Source organism: Hippoglossus stenolepis, chromosome 2 (genome assembly GCF_022539355.2).
Source record: "Hippoglossus stenolepis isolate QCI-W04-F060 chromosome 2, HSTE1.2, whole genome shotgun sequence".
In the NCBI taxonomy this organism is placed as follows: domain Eukaryota; kingdom Metazoa; phylum Chordata; class Actinopteri; order Pleuronectiformes; family Pleuronectidae; genus Hippoglossus; species Hippoglossus stenolepis.
The window spans coordinates 35,191-41,092 of record NC_061484.1 but is presented as its reverse complement, the minus strand read 5'-3'; the positions used below and the strand labels follow the sequence as shown (position 1 = coordinate 41,092).

At 43.9% G+C, this 5,902-nt stretch overlaps 1 long non-coding RNA gene across 1 annotated transcript; it reads left to right on the top strand.

The window, feature by feature from the left end:
- Positions 1-1,796: 1,796 nt before the first annotated feature.
- Positions 1,797-4,503, top strand: LOC124855018. The gene is made up of 3 exons (XR_007034952.1): positions 1,797-1,909; positions 3,173-3,247; positions 3,390-4,503. It is a non-coding gene; the product is annotated as an uncharacterized LOC124855018 (long non-coding RNA).
- The last annotated feature ends 1,399 nt before the right edge of the window (positions 4,504-5,902 follow it).

Genomic DNA, 5,902 nt, shown 5'->3' with positions numbered 1-5,902 from the left:
CAGTGCCTTGCATAAGTATTCACCCCCTTTGGACTTTTCTACATTTTGTCATGGTATAACCACAGATTAAAATTTATTTCATCGTGAGTTTATGTAATGGACCAACACAAAATAGTGCATCATTTGGAAATGGGAAATATTACATGGATTTCACAATTATTTACAAATAAAAATCTGAAAAGTGTTGAGTGCATATGTATTCACCCCTTTACTGTGAAACCCCTAACAAAGATCTGGTGCGACCAATTGCATTCACAAGTCACATTTGCAAGTCACATAATTAGTAAATAGGGTCCACCTGTCTGCAATTTAATCTCAGTATAAATACACCTGTTCTGTGACGGACTCAGAGTTTGTTGGAGATCATTACTGAACAAACAGCATCATGAAGACCAAGGAGCTCACCAAACAGGTCAGGGATAAAGTTGTGGAGAAATATGAAGCAGGGTTAGGTTATAAAAAAATATCCAGAGCTTTGAACATCTCTCTGAGCACCATAAAATCCATCATAAGAAAATGGAAAGAATATGGCACAACCGCAAACCTACCAAGAGGCCGTCCACCCAAACTGAAGAGTCGGACAAGGAGAAAATTAATCAGAGAAGCAACCAGGAGGCCCATGGTTACTCTGGAGGAGTTGCAGAGATCCACAGCTGAGGTGGGAGAATCTGTCCACAGGACAACTATTAGTCGTCTACTCCACAAATCTGGCCTTTATGGAAGAGTGGCAAGAAGAAAGCCATTGTTGAAAGGGATCCATAAAAAATCCCGTTTGGAGTTTGCCAGAAGCCATGTGGGAGACACAGCAAACATGTGGAAGAAGGTGCTCTGGTCAGATGAGACCAAATTGAACTTTTGGCCTCAATGCAAAACGCTATGTGTGGCGAAAACCCAACACTGCCCATCACCCTGAGCACACCATCCCAACAGTGAAATATGGTGGTGGTAGCATCATGCTGTGGGGATGCTTCTCTTCAGCAGGTACAGGAAACTGGTCAGAATAGAGGAAAGATGGATGGAGCCAAATACAGGGCAATCCTTGAAGAAAATCTGATGCAGTCTGCAAAAGACTTGAGACTGGGGCGGAGGTTCATCTTCCAGCAGGACAATGACCCTAAACATACAGCCAGAGCTACAAAGGAATGGTTTGGATTAAAGAATGTTAATGTCTTAAAATGGCCCAGTCAAACCCAGACCTCAATCCAATAGAGAATCTATGGCAAGACTTGAAGATTGCGGTTCACAGACGGTCTCCATCCAATCTGACTGAGCTTCATCTTTTTGCCAAGAAGAATGGACAAACCTTTCCATCTCTAGATGTGCAAAGCTGGTAGAGACATACCCCAAAAGACTTGCAGCTGTAATTGCAGCGAAAGGGTTCTACAAGTATTGACACAGGGGGTGAATACTTATGCACCCAACAGATGTCAACTTTTTGTTCTCATTATTGTTTGTGTCACAATAAAATTTATTTTGCACCTCAAAGTACTATGCATGTTTTGTTGATCAAACGGAAAAAGTTTATTTAAGTCTATTTGAATTCCAGTTAGTAACAGTACATAATGGGAAAAAGTCCAAGGGGGGTGAATACTTATGCAAGGCACTGTATACATGTAGCATTCTGTTGAACCTCATAAAGCTACAAGAACCCTTTGACCCAAAACCCAACACACGTTAGTGGCATAACGAGTGTTCTGTTGTACTGCTCCAAAGACAAACAAATAATAGCAAAGCTAATACTGTGTGTGTGTGTGTGTGTGTGTGTGTGTGTGTGTGTGTGTGTGTGTGTGTGTTTCCAGGCCCTGTCTGTAGGGATCTTTCCCTACGTGTTAAAGCTGCTTCAGAGCTCAGCCAGAGAGTTGCGGCCACTGCTGGTTTCATCTGGGCTAAAATCCTGGCTGTGGACAGTGTAAGTTATGTAACACACTCTAACACATTAAACTCTTCATCTCTTCTAAACCTTTATTGTATTTGACTTTTTTTGAGGTTTTAACGTCACAGGTTTAAGGGACCAGTGTGTAAGACTCAGTGGCCCCTAGCTGTGAGATTGAACATGCAATCATGGGAACACTGTGACTTTACCCATCACCTTCCCAGCATTTAGGAGAATCCACTGTGGCCTTTAAAATAACATAGTATTGCAAAAGAGCCAGTATTTGGTTTGTCCATTCTGGGCTACTGTAGAAAACGTGTGGGAAAGGGTCCACTTGTGTATGTCATTTTTATCTGAGTCAATTTAGAGAGAGGAGAGGAGAGGTGCATAGTGAAGAGGGGGGGAGGGACTAGACACAGTAGAAACAGACTGTTTGAAATAATGATTGAATGATATTTTTAGATGTAACAATGTTATTGATGACATCAGCATAAGCTAATAGTATTATTAATAACAATAATTCTGATAATAAATAATAATTGATTCTTTTTTTTAGATTATTAAACATTAATGAAAACTAAATTATGATTATCATATTCAGTATCTGGTGATAATTCCCTGTATCCTATACATTGGACATTAAATGTCATGATGTGAATTCTGCCTTACACAAACTTACATCTATTTTGATTGTTGGAGCTCGTTTGATTGAATTGCAAATCCCAAACTGGTAAAGCTGCTTTGGTTTGATCTGTGCACATGTTTATATTTTGATCTGATAAATCTTTATTTTTGAGGGAGATTTCAAATGACTCTATGTGCCTTGACTTTTAATAATAAAATTGCACTCTCCCACACACTTATTATAAATGTTTGAGTCGGGCAGTGACTTTGATTGAGAGCATTTAGCTTAACTTCCCGTTAGAAATTGGAATAAAACCCAAAGCTCTGTATAGCAAGTGCCTCAAAGTAATCTGCCTGAGACTTTGATGATTTCATGTAAAGTCCTTTCACTTTTTAGAACAAGTGAATCTGGTCAGAGTCATCTTCAATACACACCTCTATTCTTAAGGGCTATATTTTTATTTTCACACCTACGTAGATATGTTGATGTAAAAACACTCACTCACACAGTTTAGACAGGCCACCAAGGACAAACACTCTTTTATGACAGAAGTGCTCTGAATCCAGGAGGAGTGGAAAGTGAACTGAAGCAACATCTGCAACCCCCTCTCTCCCTCTCTATCCCTCTGTCTATTCCCCTCTATTTCCCTCTGTCCTCTCTCTCTGATTCTTCAGTCATGTCAAGCAGACCTGGTAAAAGACAACGGACACAAGTACTTCCTGTCTGTTTTGGCCGACAGTTACATGCCAGTGAGTATTGCTCGATCACGTGACCCACTGCATGTGTTCTGCAGTTTTTCTTGATTGACTTGAAGGTTGAACAGATCTCAGATAGCAGCAGGGTGAACGTCTGACATGAAATGAGATCTCAGAGACCCTCTCTCTGTTTCAGGCTGAGCATCGAACAATGGCTGTCTTCATACTGGCTGTTATCGTCAACAGCTACAACACAGGACAGGTACGAGTCTGTGTGTGTGAGTTGTTGTCTGCTGTCTGTCTGCTTGCTAAAAGCCCAAAGGGAGAACGTATCAAATTATTCATTTACTTCCCCCACCAGAATTGTGGCGGGTTCTTTCGGGGGCCAGACGTCACTTTGAGAGATGACTCTATCGCCAATTGTGTATTTCCGGGAGATATTGGTTATGTGACATTTTTGTCACCGACAGTTCCCTCTCTAATCTCCGTCTCCATCCTAGCCACCCTCATGGTGACGCTTTATCACCACAAGTGTCACTTCAGTCTGCTCCTGGCCTCCGGTGTTCAATCCCAGAAGCCTTTTGTTTCTGACACTGATCAAACGTTCAAGGGTTTGATGTTGGGGTGATGTAGCCCGTCATTTCATGGCGTATACAAACACAAACACATAAAACTCACATACATAGTATTCTTGACACGCTATTTCACAAAGAAATATTCCACCATCACTCCTTTTCACTTCCAGTCTCTTCCTCTCTGCAGTTATTTTTCCATCTAGTTGTGAGGGTTATTTAACTCATTCATTTCTGTCTTAACTACTTTACAGTTCTTCTCTCGCTTGACATTATATTATTTTAACAAATCAGAAAAGCTATATGTGCTCTCGAGCTCAGACACAGCCATTCTTCTTCCATACCACTGTGTACTTAATGCTTCTACCTCTCTCACAGGCCTGTAAATAATAGATGATACCGAACAATACAGAAAGAGACTCTGCTGGTTCCACATCTCCATTATTTATCCCTCTGACTTTCAACAACAGTGCTCATTACTGCGGTATCGTTTTTGCAAACATGTCACAGAGCACTGGCATCTTAATATGCCAGCTCTCCGGGTTCAGCAGGGAGCTGGGATCAGAAAAACCTGGGAACGACGTCTGTGAGATCTGAGGCACATGAAGAAAATAGAAAGGGGGGGAAGAGATGCGAGGGGAGTGTGTCACTGCTGTTAAAAGATTTGTTGTCGGGACGCCTCAATCTGCAGGAGACAAAAGAGGATTCTCAGCACAATAACTGTGTTCATCCGCTTACAAGGTGTTACTTTAAAGGGGACATAGCATGCAAATTCCACTTTGTTAGTGCTTCTACAGGTTAATGTGGGTATCTGGCATGTCTACCAACCCAAAAACTCTGGGGAAAAACACTCGCGCTTTTGTTATAGTTCCTCTAAGTCAGAAACGTCATGCTTGAGCGACTCGATTGCGCTTCCTGGGTATTGTGTCGTAACAATACACTGGAAGTCTCCTACATGGTCTTGGCCGTCCCCCGTCCCCCCTCCCGTCCCCCACACTCGTACTTCCAGGTTTACACCGCTAGGCAGCGCGAAGCGCCGTTCCCAAGCACGCAGCCGGGCTGTTCACCGGGACGAGCATTTCTCCGCTGGTCAGCCCGCGATTCACTCACATGTGGCATTTGTCTGGATCGTTGGGACTGGGAGGCTGCAGCAGCTGCTCGGGAGCGACCGCTCGCTCTCCCGGCGTGAGCTGGAATTTGTGTCAGCGCCACACAGCCAGCAGTGTGGAAGACTTCCGCAGTGTTCAGCGCTACTGTAACCCCGAACCCCGACATTCAACGGGTACAACAACAAGCGGAGAAAGCAGAATCGCGGGCTGACCTTATATATACAGTCTATGGGGCTGACCAGCGCGGAGAAATGCTCGTCCGTGTGAACAGCCAGGCGCGCTTGGAGAACGGCGCTGCGCTGCCTCGCAGGTCTTCCACACTGCCAGCTGTGTGGAAGACTTCCACAGTGTTCAGCTCTACTGTATGCCGGGTTACAGTAGTTCGGCGGGTTACAGTAGTTCCGCCGGATTACAGTAGTTACGCCGGGGTACACCGGGCGCGGAAGTGCCGCTGCGAGGCAGCGCAGCGCCGTTCTCCCACGCAGCCGCCTGGCTGTTCACACGGGACGAGCATTTCTCCGCTGGTCAGCCCCATAGACTGTATATATAAGGTCAGCCCGCGATTCTGCTTTCTCCGCTTGTTGTTGTACCCGTTGAATGTCGGGGTTCGGGGTAAATGATGGTCTTCATAGCCCCCCACCTCTCTTTCTCTCTGTCTGTCTGCTTGTGTGCTTGTAGTGGATGGGCAGAGGGGGACATTTAATTATGTGATTGGGAAAATTAAAACTCCAGGACAACAGAAGGGGAATACAAAGTATGGGATGCATATTTGATAATTTATATCATATAAAATATGTAATTTATATCGTTTAAAATCATGGGGGAGAGGGGGAGGGGGAGCTGGCTCATTAGCATTTAAGGAACAGGCACTCAAAACAGGTCGCTCTGTGGAGGGCTGTTTTATAGGAGTAAAAAGGAGCTGTTTTAAATGATCCTTGTGGTATTTTGACCAAAGTATGTTACAGACATTTCATTAAGACCCCAAGGAACCATATCAACTTGTGGTAAAATGGGCATGCTATGTCCCC